A 17,972-nucleotide genomic window follows, 5' to 3' on the forward strand; every position below is an offset into this window, starting at 1 on the left:
GACATTGTGCTGTCCTAGGATTAAATCCCAGCTGTTTTCTTGCTTGCCAACCACAACATCCCTTCCACCACAGAGTAACATGCAGGAAGGAAAGACTCATGCCCACCTGAATCTCATTTTAACATGAATTCAAGACTCAACAGTAGTTTGAATCCTGTCACAAAAGCTAATTTGTTTTTTCTACACCTCTCAGTTCAGATTTTTAAATTTGAAATTGTGAATGTTATTAAAAGCTGAAGAAAGTCTATTGGTTAATTCTAACAAGTCAAACGGAACACCTTGTACTTTCCATGTACCTGGAAAACATTTTACTGTTCCATTAAAACAGCTAAGTCTTTGATACATGACAGATGAGGGGAAACAATGAATAACTTTGGCACAAGGAAACAGGTGAGTCTAAGTCCCAGATAATGCTTCAGGCAGTTGCTCTGTGGTTTATGTTTGATGATCATTGCTGCCAACTGAGAAAATATTAACTCCTATGTTTAGGATGACAACTAGGATAAAAATATGAAAAGTTTTTTCTGAATATTTCAAACTGTTGAAAAAAGGTCAAAGTTACCAAATTTCTGTAACATCGTGCGAGATAGAATTACAATGTATTTTCCAACATAAAATTTTCAGTACCTTAAGAGAGCATGAAAAAAGGCTGAAAAAAACCCTTGATTTTTGCTTCTAATTCCAAGATGACATATTGATGTTTGTTAGGGATCTGATTCAGAAAATTTCCTTGATGAGAGCATAATTTAAATAGGATAAGTAGTTCTGTTCTCCAGGTAACTACTTATACATTCACAAGCTTGAAGATTTGGGTTTAGGAGTTGTGGTTCATTCTCTATTTCTTTCTTTTTCCTCTTTTTAATTATGTATTTTATTATAACAATGAGCTAATGACTCATCTTCCATGACAGCTTTTGGAGGACACAGTAAAAAAACCAAACAATATATGGTCAAATTTGACTTTAGGAATGTCACATTTTGGAGCCTGAAGGAAATAAGATTCTGCTTTTCCCAAACCTATGCTCTACTGGACCTGATATCCATTTTCCTAAGCTTCTCATGTTACAGATCAAGAGAAGAATCAATGTGCAAGATAGACTCTGAAGTCCAGGTAAAGGACTTGAGCCCATAACCACTATGGGTTAAATTTAGAAAGTGACTTTAGTGATCCATTATAGACTTAAGTTACCATTACTGAGTTTTCAAGAAAGCAAGACAAGTCTTGATTTTTTGGAATCTAAGGAAAAGAGGTGATTCAGCAAGAAGACAAGAAGTAATCTCAAGAACATAAACATATTTGTCTACTAAATAAAAATACCTTTTACTTTGGAAGGGATTAAGATGCTTGTATAAAATGACTGACTAGCTTGTATAAATGACAATTAATTTAGTAGTCACCATGTGACATAGTCCAGTGGGAATGATTTCCCATGTCTGTTTCTATGAAAAAAAACCCCTACATTTACTTGATGATTCTCACATAGAAAGTATTTTTACTAATTCCCAGGCAAATGATTTCATTGGTTCCAGTTTAATTCAAAATCAAGACCTACAGAAGTGATGTAATCATGATTAGAGAAAGTCATAAAGTCTCAAGAACCTTGAATTCTATACTAATTCAATAAAATTAAGGAATATACACTTTAAAGAATGGTTTGATATATTGTAAAACAGCATTATAAAAAGAAGCACACACAGACTTGATTTCTACACTACTTGAATGCTTCTTCTATGTATATTTAGGAGCCTTGCAATTCCTTACAGTGTTAGTTACTTACTTGTCTTTGGTGAAGCTGGAAAGAAGCTATAGAAATCTGGTGTTTCCCAGGTTGATTTTTTTTCTTTTTTTTCTATTTTTTTCCCTTTGTTATATTTTTTGTTTTGTTTTGTTTTGTTTTGTTTTGTTTTGTTTTGTTTTGTTTTGTTTTGTTTTGTTTTGTTTTGTTTTGGTTTGGTTTGGTTTGGTTTGGTTTGGTTTGGTTTGGTTTGGTTGGTTGGTTTTGTTTTGTTTTGGTTTGGTTTGGTTTCTTTGGATCTTCTGTTTTGTTTTGCTTTGTTTTATTTTTTTTCTTTATTTTATATTTATGTTCTCTGCTGTTGAAATTCTCTCCCTCCTGGTTGCCCAAAGCATAGCAGCAACCATTGGTAATTTCAGTCAGATGGCTTTTCTTTGCATGAAAATCACTGACAAAACCATGATAATTTGAAAAATATTTCACTGCACAACTCAGCATTTCACAGTGATCTGTATTTTGTCTGTCTCTACTTAAATTTTGCCTCTTTATGTATAAATATCCTCCTTTTTCCATCTCATCATGAACTCTACAATCCCTTACATCTGCATATGCAGACCCAGCAGTAGTTGTGTAGCTGTTAACAGTAAATTTTTCTGTCTTACACTAAGAGGGAGATAGTTAGACAATATGATTGCTACTGAAATCAATAACTTAATTGGTGGCAATTTGCTGCAAAAGCTCTGCTTCACTTTGTTCTGAACTTTGTCTTTTATATCCAAAAGCACTGCCTCACAGGTAATGGCCCAAATACTGTACGATGTGCATGCTCTAACACTGCAAGCAACATGTGGAGCAAAAACTAGGAGGCATATTAACTCAGCAAAATACTGCCAGGGAATAAAACTAAAAGATGAGTTATTTGACAACTGTATTGCTTAAAAAGCTGCCTAAGTAACAGAATCCTTTAAACCACTGGCAGACAGTAAAACACTTGTGTTTTTGCTGGCTGATCAGCAACTGAGCATAATCTCATGCTGTAATTTGCAATGACACAGCTGCAATGGACAAGCCACTATAAAGCTTTTTGGTCAGGATATTGACAAAGAGATGGTGCTGAAATTTTGATACTGCTTTGTGCATTTCCTACCAAAGCATTACCATTGTGTCTCATTGACAGTGGCAACCCTAGTGCTATAACTTATCAAGTCAGAAAATCTTTTCTCTGTCTTCATTAGGTGAGGTTTGGTTTAAGTTCATTTGTTTAGTTCTGCCATTTCAGTTAGGAAGCTCTCACTTGATCTCTTTGCTAACTTGATACTTCAAATTATCTCACAACAACAACTGGCATTAAATAAGACTAAATTCAGAGCCCTAAATTCACTTGGAAACTGCAAAAGATGCAGCTTTGCAATTTTTATAACAAGGACCACAAACAACCACAACTCTGCCTAAAATGAATGTCAGTTTAATCTTTCTGAGAAGTGGGGTTTAACTGCATATGATACATGGATTGTAATTTCTCAGCTTTCTTCTATTTTAACCTCTATTCTCATTGTACCACAAATTGCCATACCTGCTATACTTAGACATGGAAATACTTAGTTTTGGTAACAATCTCCAGGCTTCAAAATAGATTTCCTGGTGGAAACAGTGGCTACTGTTTAGCTGAAAAATTTAGTTGACTCTACTGTGGATGCAGGGTAAACTAGACAGAACTTTTGGATGGGCCTGTATCTCAAAAAAATGCACTCCTACTTGCAAAACAAATGTTTTAATTTCTGTTTCCCCACCCCATCCTGACACAAACTTTAACAGGATTAGATGCAAAATGGAAACAGTTTTTTGATCAGACGAAATTAAGGTTTTTTTCAGGTGGAGAAAGAGGGGGGGCAGTTCCTTGGCCTATACAGGCTAACCCTTTGCTGTGGTTTCTACACTGCACTGCAAAATTCCATTTGTAAGCATCCTCATCTTATGTGCTTTATGGAAACCCCTGGTGAAAAGAATTTTCTCCTCTGTATCTGAAAGCAAGTAAATACCATCTAAATAAAACCTAAATTCAGCTGAAAAAGTGACATGTTTTCAAACAACAAATTTATTCATGGCTTTAGTTCAGAGCTGTAAAGAAACATCTCCTTTTTCATGTTTATTTTAGTAAAGACTACTGGAAATGGCTTCACTCACTTTTTTTTTCCTGTGTTGCTTTGTCCTGAATGAACATAAAATATTTCATATTTCAGTCACCAATAATATTCGTAAATTTTACAGCAAAAGTAGTCATACAACCTAGTATTTCTACACTGATATCTATCACATCTCTAAAATGAACTATTTTACTGTTGGGAAAATATAGCTAATACAAATACATATTTTTTTTTAATTTTCCTCTTTAGATGCATCATCAGCTACAATGGAAATCTGATGTGTTAATTAAAAACATAAAAAAATATACCCACGTTTTCAAAATATGATTATTACTAAAAGTTTCTCTTGGAAGGATTTTTTCCCTATACCCACATATATTTAGAGGCTAATCTCAGCTGATAAAAATAAAGCTCTGTAATAGTGTGGCTCTTCCATGGTCTCTGAATCCTAAACAGCCTCATACTATTTTTTATATATCTATATATTGATATATCTATATCTATATATTTACACACAGGTTATATAGTAGTCTGCTGTATTTACCTAAATGAAAATCTTTCCTATTCCTCAGCTTTTTTTCCCTGTAGTCCCTATTAGTGTTGTACTTAATCATATATGCACATGTAAGTATAAAACTCTGCTTATCTAGGGAATCATATGAGGCGAAGAAATCCTGCAATTCTTATACATGTATGTCCTGGGTTGCAATGCAAGATGTAACCAAAAGTATGTGTTCTGTTCTCATCTGTTGAAAGCGGTTGGGGAGCTGTTTTCTTTATCTCTTCTATGACCCATTCCTCATTACTCCAGGGAGGAGGGTGTGGGTGTCTTCTGTTAATGGGCCAGCTGTTAAAACCAGGCGGGGCATTGTTCTTTATCTCTTCCACAACCCATCCTCCCTCCAGGGGGATATCTGCTGTTAATGAGCCATTAAGGCTCACTGCATGACTGATTACATTACATCATCCCATTGTGAGATGCTCCACGCAGTGCAGGAGCCAAGCATTCCTACCTGGATAAAACCTGAGAATCAGAACAGCAGGACAGCTTGTTGCCACTGAATTTCCAGCAGAAGACTGGACCCATCTCACCACCACTGGACCCTTCTACAGAAAACTATACTTTCTACAGAATTATCTCTGCCCCAACAGAACATCTGTCACTCCAAAAGGACTTAATCAGACTGCTCCCAACACCCTGACAAACAGGGTGTCAGGTTGTATTCTGACTGTCAGTATTTTCTTTTTTGTTTGCTTGCTTTTTTGTAGTACTAAATTTTTATTTTTAATATTCCTAGTAAAGAAGAGCTATTCCTATTCCCATATCTTCGCCTGAAAGCCCCTTAATTTCAAAATTATAATAATTCAAAGGGAATTGGTTTACATTCTCCATTCCAAGGGAGGCTCCAGCTTTCCCTGGCAGACACCTGTCTTTCAAAATGGACAGTGTAGGATTTAATCTGTGAACAATGCACTGGTAAAAAGGATGTTATTCTTCATTAATTTGTGTGTACTGTTATTTCTTTTAAGGGATTTGAAGAATTTTGTGTGGAGAAAGAGCCACAGTCTCTGCACATTTCCGTAATTCCTATATAAACAGCAGGAGTTCTTGATGATTTGTATTTGTCCCTAGATACATTCTTTGGCGAGAAGTGCAAATTAGTTAAGCACAGATGATAAAGTAAAAATCTTTATCTGAAGTAAGAACTAGCAGCCTCTGGTTAGGCCCCAGCACAAGTTATGGTTTAAAATACATTAATAAAGAAACAACACCTTGACAAGCAAAAATGCCAGATCCCTATTCCCATTTTTGCTAGGAACTGCAATAAATGTTGGTGTCATCATGGGATGACACTTTCCTATTTTACTGTTTGCATCTTGCTGCAGCCTGGTGTTTTCAACCAAGCCCCCAAAATGCTGAGAGGAAGCACAAGGGAAGACAGCTAGCCCTCGTGAGGACTGAAGGAGGAAGGCATAAATGTGACCTTGACAAGTGACAATGATATGCCTAATATTCATGCTGAGAATGGCAAATATGTGCCCTGCTGTTTTTCCTTGACCAATTTAATAGGCACAGTAATTACTTACAAGCAGAAAAAAAAAAAAAAAAAAAAAAAAAAAAAAAAAAAAAAAAAAAAAAAAAAAAATAGACCAAGAAAAGCTAATCTGTTGCCTGGCCTCTGAGCACTTCTGCACTTCTGACCTTTTCTTAGTAGAATAGTTCCTCTTTGCTCCTTATAATAGATGAGTTTACCTCTTTGCTCCTTATTTTTCCTCAGGCTCTCAGGACACCATGTTTCTCAATTGTTGTAACTTAATTTTATTCTTTTTTCTCTCCTTTGATCACAGGTCCTTCCCACAAAATACCTATTCTTTTTTACATTCTTCCTTTTACGAGTAAAGCTTTGCACTGGAGCTTATTAATCTCATAGGAGGTAATGATTTTTTACACCAAGAGAGATCAAGTGCAGTTTAATTTTATTTTTTCAATTTTTTTTTGACAGAGAGTGTGTCTACACTTTTGCAGGAAGATGTACACTCACAGTTCTTATGGGCTTGTGTATTTGCAATTGTATGGTGCAAAGTTTCAAAGTAACTCACAGGCTTAGCTGGGACCCAGTGTAAAGTTAGCAATAGTTATATGGACTTGAGTAGATTCAGTGCAGACAATGTGAGGCAGGATATTCTTCTGTGCCTCATACTTCAAATATCAGATTTAAATAGATTTGGTTTGCTTTGAAAAAATGTTATCACAATTGTAATATTGAGAAGACAGTGTTGAAGAAGATCCTGATCGAATAGAAAAGTTATTGAACAATGTAGGAAACCAAGAAGTTGCTTATAAGCTTGAAAAGCTCTTTCAGGACTTGAAAGCTGTCTAGCAAGCAAGACAGAAGAAATTTGTTACATCTTTGAGAGAGTCCTTCTGGACAAAATGTGCAGCCCACACCTGGATAAACACATCATGTGATGGGTGAGCACCTGGTTCATGGATTAGGCTGAAAGGGTTACAGTGAATGGGTGATAGCAGACTGGCACCCCAGTCAGATTCCACAGGGCTCCATCCTCAGCCCTGTGCTCTTCAATGTCTTCATAAATGATTTGGACAGAGGACTGGAATGGATACTTAACAAGTTCACAGATGATACAACAGTGGGAGAAGCTGTTGACTTCCTTGAGGGCAGAAGGGTCCTGCAGAGAGTCTGCAACAAACTAGAGGGCTGGATGATTGCCAACCCTATGAAGTTTAGCAAGGAAAAGTACAGGATTCTGCATCAGGGACAGAGCAACCCTAAATACAAACTTTATTGGTCATTGCTCCTTGAGGCTGGGAGCATTTATGTGCCTTGGTGCTCAGATCTTTTACTCTCCAGGACTCTCCAGGACTCACCCACAGGAGTAAGTGACTCCAATACCAGCGGTACCCTTTTTTCCCCTCCAGAAGTATCTTAAAAATTGATTGATACATTGAGATCAAGGAGGTCAGTGAGGCTCTCTGAAGGCTGAAAAAATGAAGGGATGCAACCAGAGTTCGCAAATACATTTCTCTGTGATCATCTGCTCTTTTCAAGCACTGCTCATTGTTTGTTGTAAGTCATGCTCACCATATGCCTTCCTATCCACCTGATTCCCTATATCTGACAGAGAGAAAACTACAGTCTCAAAAATGGCTGTTTTGAAATTGTTTGACATCTGCCACATCAATTTCTTTTCTACCTGAATATTATCATTATTATCTCATTGCATATTATTTAATTTGCTTTTAAAGAATAGATAACCTTGCCCAGAAATGCCTGTGACAGATGATTGCCCTCTATAAATGTTAACTTTAATGTCCTGCAGTCTTCTTCCTCTATGTAAAATATGTACTCGAACTCAGCATCATGTTTTTTGCTTCTGAGGGGAATTTTATTGATTGTGAGGAAACTAAATAAAGCAAACCTTGGAAAATCAGATGGAAAGTTTCACAAGGTGTGATTCTGAGGGCAGTTTTGGCAGTCCTTATGGCAGTTACTGAAACAGAAAATATGCTGGCTGGACTTATGGCATGTTAGTCATTTTGCATAGGTTTAACACTTAGAGTTTTTTGAGTTTGGTTGGTTTTGTTTGTTTGTTTGTTTTTATTTCATGTGAAATGAAATAAAAAGCTTCTGCTTTGTTGTAGCTTTCTGTTCATTGTGGATAACTGATGAAGTAAATCAGTTTCATCTTGTGACTTCCAAGCTGTGAAACCTAAAACTGTTCATATGACAGCTTGTTTACAATTTATGATCCAGAGACAAGAATATTTTTCTTAATCACTATTAAGACCAGAAGTTTTACTTTTTTTTTCCTTCCTTATTTTGATTTTTTTAAACATTTTAATGGAACATAACTTGAGAACTAGATGGAAAATTTTATAGGAACCGAACATTGCTATGAATCCAGATTCAGTTGTGCATTTATTTCATTTGCCAAATAAACTTCATTTTTATCCTACCATTCTATTTTCTGGTACAACAAAAGATTTATAGTCTCCAAACAATTGATCCCTTTGATGTGATTCACTGATACATACAGTTTAGAATAGCATATGATTGACCAAGCTGAACTATCTTCTGCTACAGCTTCACTGAAATGTATTACGTTTGTATCAATTTATTCCAAAAGAATTTCTCGCAGAAAGTACTAATTCATTGTAATTCTCAGGAGTCAGTGCATGAACATTTTATGGGGATTGAGAGCTGAATTTGAAAGATTATGATCAGGGTATAATTGTAGGGATGCCGTGCACCAGATGATGCAGTCAATTGCTTACTTCTGGTTTCAATTAACTATCTTCCAGGGACAGTCAGAGTCTCCACTGGTGTGGATCAGCATAGCTGTGCTGAAATAAGGAGGGAAATGCCATTCATTTACACAGGCTTGTTTTCTCACTTGGGGCAAACTACATGTTAATGAAACCCACAGGACATAATAAATGGGGAAAACATATGAACGTCAATAAAGATAAAGAAGTAATAAGACAACCTAATAACATAAGACATCTGAATTGAAGATTAAATGAGATTCTAGGAAAACACAAACAAGTCTATCTTGGGGGAAAAAATAGTGCTGCTGATACTTTACTCCAGCACAGTAAGAAAAACCTAGGAAGTGGTAATTGTGTGTGATTTGGAGAAAGTACTCAGACTGGAATTTGACTCTCAGTGCTCATTGACTTTCAATAGGACTGGGATACTAGCTTCACTGTCTACATTCAAAAAGCAATTCATCATCTGGTGGTAATTTATGGTGGTATATTCAGGTTTATTTTGTTTGGTTTTTAAAAATATCTAGTAGAATATGGGAATGCAAAGCAAAGGATTTTCTTTCAGGAACAGAAAAAATGAGTTCAGGTCTCACCAAAGAATCCTTATGTGTATCCAGAATACTGTTTTGTGTTTCTGGATAAATCCTCTTATTTTAAACAAACTAACTTAAAAAGGAATTAAGGATATATAACAGAAGAAGGAAGACAGTTACTTTCCAAATGCATACTTCATGTTTTCTGTCATGGCAGAACAATGAGATAATTTGGGTAAGGTGTGCTATGCATTTTTAATGTTATGTCACATTGTGTACAGAATAATAGTCCAGTGCAAATTGCAGGAAGCCATGGTTAAGGACATTATAACCTCAAATGTACATGCTACTTGATTTGTGTCAAATAATAGGACTTTGTAAAGGGGAGGACTGGACAGGCTTATATTATCTTTTCAATGTCAGCTTTTAAAGTAAGTACCCAGATGGAAAGCCTTAGTTTCTTAACTTGAAAAAGGCTTTTACAAAACAGAGAGACTCTTCTGGTTGCTAAGGGTTTTTTATTCCAGAAAGTGACTCCAAATGGATGTGAAAATGAATTAATGGAGAAACCATTTAACACTGTGTGTCTTAAGCAATAGTAAATCTGAAAGAGTATCTGCTTCTAGTCAGCTTCAGTCATCTTGTTCAGCCACCCCGCGTGCCTTCAAAAATTTAAGACACAGTATTTTTTCCAGTTTATACCATGGACTCAGTATGGGATTGGAGGTACTCATTTTTATTTCTCTATGTCTTTGTGTTTTCATCTCTAACATAAAGATGATATCATGTACCAAATTATGAATATCTTCCCCCTCTCCATTTTAAATATTTACTGTCACATTCAAATACTTCTTTTAGTTATTTCAAAACAAGCTACCCATGAAACTCCTTTATTATATAAACACATCACCTGTGAAAAATATAGAGAATGATAAGAAATTCAGGGAGGAGGATTAAACAGGGGTTCTCTTTAGCTCGCAGTGATATTAACACATTTTTTTCTGTATTATGCAGACAGCTTTTCTGTAATGCTAGGAGAAGGCTTTTTATTCACTAACATTTTTCTGTTTCTGACTCTTTTGATATGCATCTATTTCTCATGTTAGTTTCTGCATGCTGCTATTCAAGATTTCCTTACATGGTTTGTAAAAGCAAACATGAATCCCTTACCCACTTTTAAGCTTTTCTGTCAATGGCTTCCTAATTTCTTACACCTAAACTCTAACTGCCTCCCCTCCAAGCCACCCTCCTTGCCATCTGCCTCTGTGCATATGCCTGCCTTTTATAGTTATAACTGCCCCAACATTCTGCAAATAGCTTTGCCCTAAGTAATTCACTCCACTTTCCAGCAGATGGTAATTTTTAGCTCCTCCTTAGTGAGGCTGGTAGGCATAACTTGTTCAGAGAGACCCCTCAACACTAGATCAGTTCCTCAGCAGTGAGAAGGAGAACAAAGCTTGTTTCCAATGTTTCATAAACTGCAGCTGGCCACTGGTCAAAATCAATGACTCGATGACTTTTAATGGTAATAGACTTATGGACAGAGGTAGCAGGAAGTGGTTTTGCTTGTAAGTGCTTAGGTTCTCAGTGTGAATAACCTGACTGAAAGTCAAGGTCTTGTTTACCTCAGTCAAGTTAGACAGAAATGTTACATCCTTTGTGAGGACCTTGCCATTTTTCTGCACCAGGTAACCAACACCAGGTTCTCAGTCATAAACTCCACATCCTTCACTCTTTGCTCTGTAGCAAATACCCTGTGGAAATCTACAGGAGGAACTGTCAGGACACTGGCTACTGAGGATAGGAGAGGTCAGATTTTGGACAAAATATAATTGAATAATTGGCTTTTCTGAGTTCATATGGGCTGAGGTCAACCTAAAGTAATTTAGGAAGGTAGAGGGAGGTTTGTTCTTTATTCAGGTGCCAACTTTTGAAGTTTGTTTCCCTAGCTGTAGAGTAGGATGAGCGATATCTGAAGAAAAGAGTCCAAAAAAAAAAAAAAAAAAAAAAAAAAAAAAAAAAAAAAAGGAAAAGTGAAAAAGAGAAATATATCCAAAGAAAAAAACCCCTGAATGTGAGTCAGGTCAAGATGCAAGATGAAAGGTATTTACACGATGTTGGACATGACCTCTTAGACTGATGAACCCTGTATACTGTTCTAAGAACCCAGAAATACATGGAAGGAGTGGGGGGATGGTTCCAGTGTGGGCTACCATGGGTTGTCATGGAGCTATGTGTCTTGCTATGCAGCCAGCATCAAAAATGGTTTAAAAAGACACAGAAAACAAAGTTATCATAGGGCTCCTTGTTTGTATTATTTTCCCCTAAAGTGAATATCCTTTCACAAAAACATGCAGAGTATTTAATTCCTCAACTGTTCAGAGCTGCAATAGACTTAATCTGAGTACCAAGAAATCTTGATTCAGACCTTAGTTCAGGTATTTCTCGGCAGAAATGTCATTCAGCTTCTTCATTGCTCAGCTGTTACTTGGAAAATTGTTGGGTTTGGATCAGACCCACCAGCTGAATCAGAGCTGATGTCGTGACAAAGCCTGTAGCTTTGGTGTTATCTCAGGCTAGACCAGGCTAGGTATTTGAAAATTAATGGGGAAATCAATGCACTGAGGACAGTAATCTCAACAATCACTATTGCCCATTGTGTAACAGCTGTGAGAGGATATGTGGCAACATGAACTTGCCACATGAAACTGATTTTAATGCCATCCCCAGAGGCTTAACATTCAGGTACAACTTGAAATTATTAACTCTTTACAGGCAAATCTGTCCTTGTCCGAGTAATTTTCTCCTTCCTGGACCTTGCATTGAAGTTTTCATTTTGTCTTCAGTTCATGACAGACTGTCTCGATACAAAGCTTTTTATATAACTACCTCTGAAGGATGCAGTTTAAGAGCAAAAACTTTTGTAATGTATTCCTCACACAGTACTGTGCATTTTAAGCAATGTTTAAAAAGCCCAGTATTCAAATCCTGTAAAAAAACCCAACTTAGAATATATGGAGTGTAATGCTGAGTGGACAGGCCTTGTTTTTTGTTGAAACACTGTGCAGATAAGCAGATTTAAAACAGGTGGGTAACTGGCAAAATATATGTGAGGTAGTTGAAATATGGCTCTGCAGCTGACACGGGGACTGAAGCATTCATGTTTACTCTCTCAAATCAGTCAGCACTAGTCTTCTCCATTTTAAATTGCAAAATCACTCAAATGCCCAGGGCTTTGTGATCTCTGATATTTTGCCATTTCCAGTGAAAGACAGTTGCTATACTCAAACAAAAAACAAAGGACATCCTCCAGACTACTGAAGAAAAATAAGTACCTGTACTCAGTGTACACACTATCTGTGCCTCTATAGCTCCAAACATCATCCAGAAATTTTAACAAGGAGCAGTAGTAGCACTGAATGAACAGTAGTTGAATTCATTCATTTAAGACACCTTTTACAGTCCATACAAGGCAAAAAGCATTCAGAGGCAAAACACTATTAACAACATTGTGATAAAGCTTAAAGACTCAGTTTATGGGATTTGGCTTGACTGTTCGTACAGCAAAATCATCTAATCTAAAGAAAAAAGATATTCACACTCCTCCAAGTATGCCTGTTTCAGAATGTGTCTTCACATTTCAAGTTTTGGCGAGTGAAAATGAATCTTTGAATAGAAGTTCATCTGCTAATTTGCCATCTTTGTAGAAATGTGACATTATAATTTGTGAAGTATTAGCATTTCTTTTGCTTAAAAATTTTGTTGTTGTGTTGTTTTGTTTTTCTTTTTCTATGAAACAGCGCTTGGATTTCTTTTCTTCTTGGCTTGTGAAACCTATCTTTCATATTGGTAAATGTTAACTTTTTTGGCATGGAAACTCATTTTCACTACAAGGATGTTCCTGTGACAATAGAATTGAGACACGATTTCCAGAACTTCTGAACAATGATTCAAACATTTTTCTTATTAATAAACAACAGCAGGATTCTTGGAACTTTCTTAACAGAAGCAACAGTAAATATGAAAGAGTCATTGAGATTTTTTAGTAATATATTCCACTCTGCTGAGCAAAATGAAATGTCTCTATTTAGGCCAAATGAAAAAAACCCAAAAAAACAGTAGTCTTAATTTCTGAAATAAATTTTTTAAGATTACTCTCAAAGCATAACGAAGCATGACTGATGTAGGAATAGACCCCTTGGGATGTGTTTTGTTTCTGATTGTGACAGATATTTGATTTAGCAGTCACCTATGTGTCCTCCTATAGGAGTCTCTTGTCCTCTTAGCAGGGTAGTCCTATAGTTGCTCATGGACTATCTTCAACTTGCCTTATCAGTGCTACAGGCTAGTGTTAGTGACTTGTCTAGCAAGTGTCTGGATAATTTTGAGGTACTTCTTTTACTTAGCCATAATCTACTCGATATCAGATTGTGATTTATGTTAAATTACAAAGCCCATTCTTAATGATTTTAATTATTTCTATAATCATCTGTGCCTCAGAGGCTTATTTATCTTGCTTTTCAGTGAAATTAATGTAGCATAACCTATCTGCACACACATGATCTTAAAAGTGAGTTCTACCACATGGATACTTGCTTGTTTTCTTTTTGCTTTTAACAGGGATCTGTGGCTGGAGACTCATCAGAGCTATATTAAAGAATAATTTAATTTTATTTCTTTTTTGTAATTTTGTTTAACCCTACAGAGAAACACAACTGCTATGCTCATCATGCACTAATTTAGAGGTATTGTGAAAAGTTTTTAAAAATTCTCAGGATATGCTCCAAATCTAAACAAATTCACTGAACACATTCCAATTTGCCTCAGTGAATGCTGGTCAGAGCATTCACAGAAAGGCATATTTCTCTGAGTACTTAAATAAAAATAAAGTTTTTAAGAAGCTCAAATTATCAAAACCTAGAGCTGCAGTTCTTAAAACAGGATGGTAAGATGTATGATCACTGCACTGACACTGTAAGACTGGATGAAAGAGATATTTTAATGGATAGTGGATTTGTCTTACAACACACTTTGCATAGCTTAAGCATCATTTTTGTTAAAATCACCATTAATTTTGTTCAGAAATACTAACATCTACCTCAAAACTCTAAGAGTAACCATCCAGAAACAGCTTATCAAATGTCTGTGGACAGGTAATAAAACACGGCACCTAATTTTATGTCAGCACTTTAAAAAGAAATAAAACCCCAAAGTAAAAACCTTTGATTCTTAAAAATTTTCTAGTTAAAATAGAGCAGTGGCTAAAGACTTTCATTTTTTATAGATTATATGTGCATACACAGGTGCTTAGGTTTTCTAATTTTTAAAAAAATTTTTTTTAGTTCTTTATTTTTAAATTTTTTTAGTAGTTTTGATCTTTGTTTCTATTCTATCCTGATGTTCAGAGAATCTATTTTGTGTGATTCATAGATGATTAAAGCTAATGCAAAGATCTCTGTGCACTCATCTATGTTTGAGCCAAGTTTCTGGTTTTCTAGGTAAGTATTTATATTCAAGGATTCGTAGCTGCTTTGAGACCTAAGTAATCCAGCAAATGTACAAAGTTCTGGTGTATTTTGCCTTCAGGAAAAGGGTCAGTGAGGAGTAAAACACTGGATATAGCCAGCCTCTTAATGGCAGTCTCAGCTGGAATAGTTAGTGTTCTTCAGCATCTGTAGCACTGTATTTGCTCAGGATATCTTTGGTTAAATGCTAATGGACTTTTCATACTGCTCTGCTCAATCAGAAGTCCAAATGCAAAAGCAACATTGCGTGAATTTGTAATGCACTGTGAAGACTTTATGTCTACTACACCAGCATGAATAAGTGTCTTCATAATCTGTTTTACCCGTTGGCAATTGACAAACACTGTGTTGATACAGATGGCAGGACTGTAGTGCTGGTGTGATCTAAATGTGTTTGTTCATACAGACCCTGCGACTGTTGGTTTTCTGTTCCTTGTTGCATCAGTCTTGTCTTTTTAGAAACCTAAGAAAATCAAGATGCAAACTGAAATAAAGGCCTGTCTTTTGAGACAATTGAGACAATTCACATATGAACTGACAACTAAAGAAATTTTTCATATCTGTCAACTTGTCACATGTAAATACTGCGGTTTGCCTACCAAACTTACCGCAAATGAACAGTGGACTTGTTATATCACAAATCAGTCCTAATGACACACAACCAAAGTCATCTGTGATGTTATATACACCCAAACTTCACATAAAACCTGAATTCAAGGCAACTTGATCAGTAGTGAGACTTTATGAGCAATGGTTATAAACAGGTTGATTGTTCACAAAAGACAGAGGTCTGGGAAAGAAAGAGGTTATTTCTATGTCATTTCTTGTGTTGTGAAATGCATTTCTTCCATCAAATGTAATAGAACAAATTTGGTCCTGTAAAGAGAGGGCCAAAAAGTGAGAGAATATTAACTAGTGCATAACTGTAACTAGCCCTCGTGCTACTGGGGAAAGAACATCTTTTGAGCAAAACATAGGTTGGGACCTTGCTCATGAATACAGAACAAGATAACAGGAGTCTAAAGTGGATCCAACCAGTTTTAACAAATTGGAATCTGAAGTGAAAATCCAATGGCATCAATGATTTTGGAATTGTTGTGTTGGATGTAACCTGAGGTCAGTAACTTGAGAGAGATACCTGTAGGGAAGCATTGAATTTTTGTGAATTTTTTGGCCTCAGTAGCTTACCATGACTGTAAATTTGATATTAAGCAAAATTTGATATCTAAGCAAAATTGCAGGCAGAAAACCATAAGACATTTAAATCATAGGGATTTTTCTCTAATTTTCCATGAAACTAGTGGGTACTATTGTTGTGCAATACCATTCTTATGAATACAATTGCTTTCACTCACAATGAGATACCGTTTTGAAATAATTTCTTATTGGCTCTGTGTTTTAACTGAAATGAACTTAGTCTGTCCTGAGACCGAAACAGCACTGAAATGTTGTCTTGATATGACCTGAAATTTCTCCCTGTGTGTAAGTATTTATAGTCTTTACTGGTCATCTGTGGGACTAAGGCAAAATCTTAAATATGAACATTAGCTCTAATTTTCACCAAATCATATTTTGATGTGATGTGTACTATTCATTTACAGTCTACAAAATAGGTTTAAATCATGAGATAAGAAGCTCTGCAGAATCACAGAATTCACTAGGTTGGAAGAGATATTTGAGATCATTGAGTCCAACCTATGACTGAACACCACCCTGTCAACCAGACCACAGCACTAAGAGCCATGTCTCGTCTTTCCTCTACCACCTCCCTGGGAAGCCTATTCCAATGCCCGAAATCACCCTTTCTGTGAAGAATTTTTTTCCTAATGTCCAACCCCAGTCTCCCTTAGTACAGCTTAAGACTTTGTCCTTTTCTATTGCTGGCTGCCTGGGAAAAGAGACTGACCCCCACTTGGCTATACTCTCCTTCCAAGGAGTTATAGAGGCTGATAGGGTCACCCCTGAGCCTTCTCTTCTCCAGGCTAAACAACCCCAGCTCCCTCAGGTGCTCCTCACAGGACCTGTGTCCCAGACCATTCACTATCCTTGTTGCCCTCCTCTGGACACGCTTGGGTACCTCAAAGTCCTTCCTAAACTGAGGGGCCAGAACTGGACAAAGTGTGACCTCACCAGAGCCAAATACAAGCAGAAGACACTTCCCTGGTCATTAGTTACATTCCTTATACAGCCAGGATGCCCTTGGCCTTCTTGGCCACCAGGGCACTCTGCTGGCTCATGTTCAGCTGCTGTCACCAGAACCCCCAGGCCCCTTTCTGCCTGGGCACTGTCCAGCCACTCTGTCCCCACCCTGTACCACTGCAGGTGGTTATTGTGGTCAAAGTGCAGGACTTGGCACCTGATTTTGTTCACATCATTGGATTCAGCCCAGCTTCAGGACTATTTGTCTTGTTTCACCTAAATAAGTGTTCTGCTGGGGTACTTCAGATGCAATCTGCTTTGGTAGACTATGCTTTTTGCTTATTTATGTACAAATGCCAAAATGCTTGAGATGTTATAACACATCCCTTTTGAAGCAGTATGGAAAGGCAGGTTATAAATGGTATTGGCAGTTTCAGAACTGTATGTTTTTAACAGTGGCATCTGAACCAATACATACTTTCTTAAAAATTATGAGTTTCAATCACTGGAATTTTTCTGAGTTCTGATATCGATCCGTATTTGTATACTTCATATGGTTTGTTGTCAAAACAATGAATTTTCAGGACTGTCTTTTAAAATCCATATGTGCCAAGTATCTGGGCTTTACTTTGTAAATCTCTCCATAAGAGGAAATAGTCTCACTAACATATATTAAGATTTTCCAAAGCTTTCTAGTTGCAATAGCTTTTTCTGTATAGGTAGCATCTGGAACTTTGTTACCTTTGAAGGACAAAAGCATGATTGTGCAGTACACAAAGCTACAGAATTTTGTAGTAATTGAGATTTTTGAGTTAATTGGTTTCTCGACAACAGCAGGAGTTAGAAATATTTTGTGCTGGCTCTGAATCTGGATTATCTCACTCAAAAAAACCCAGTAGTACTGTCTAGCAATTGTGACTTGCAATGGTTACTTTCTCAGAATTATAAGCACTGCATTGTTCTTTCTTTACACAGATGTTTGACAGTTAATCTCATAAATAATAAAAAGCACATGAAAATTACAGTTCTGCTAATCTCTACAAAGTAAACAAATTTCAACCCCCAACATTTTATGTAACATAAAAATGAGATATTTGAAGAGA

The sequence above is a fragment of the Prinia subflava genome, chromosome Z (genome assembly GCF_021018805.1).
Source record: "Prinia subflava isolate CZ2003 ecotype Zambia chromosome Z, Cam_Psub_1.2, whole genome shotgun sequence".
NCBI classification, from domain to species: domain Eukaryota; kingdom Metazoa; phylum Chordata; class Aves; order Passeriformes; family Cisticolidae; genus Prinia; species Prinia subflava.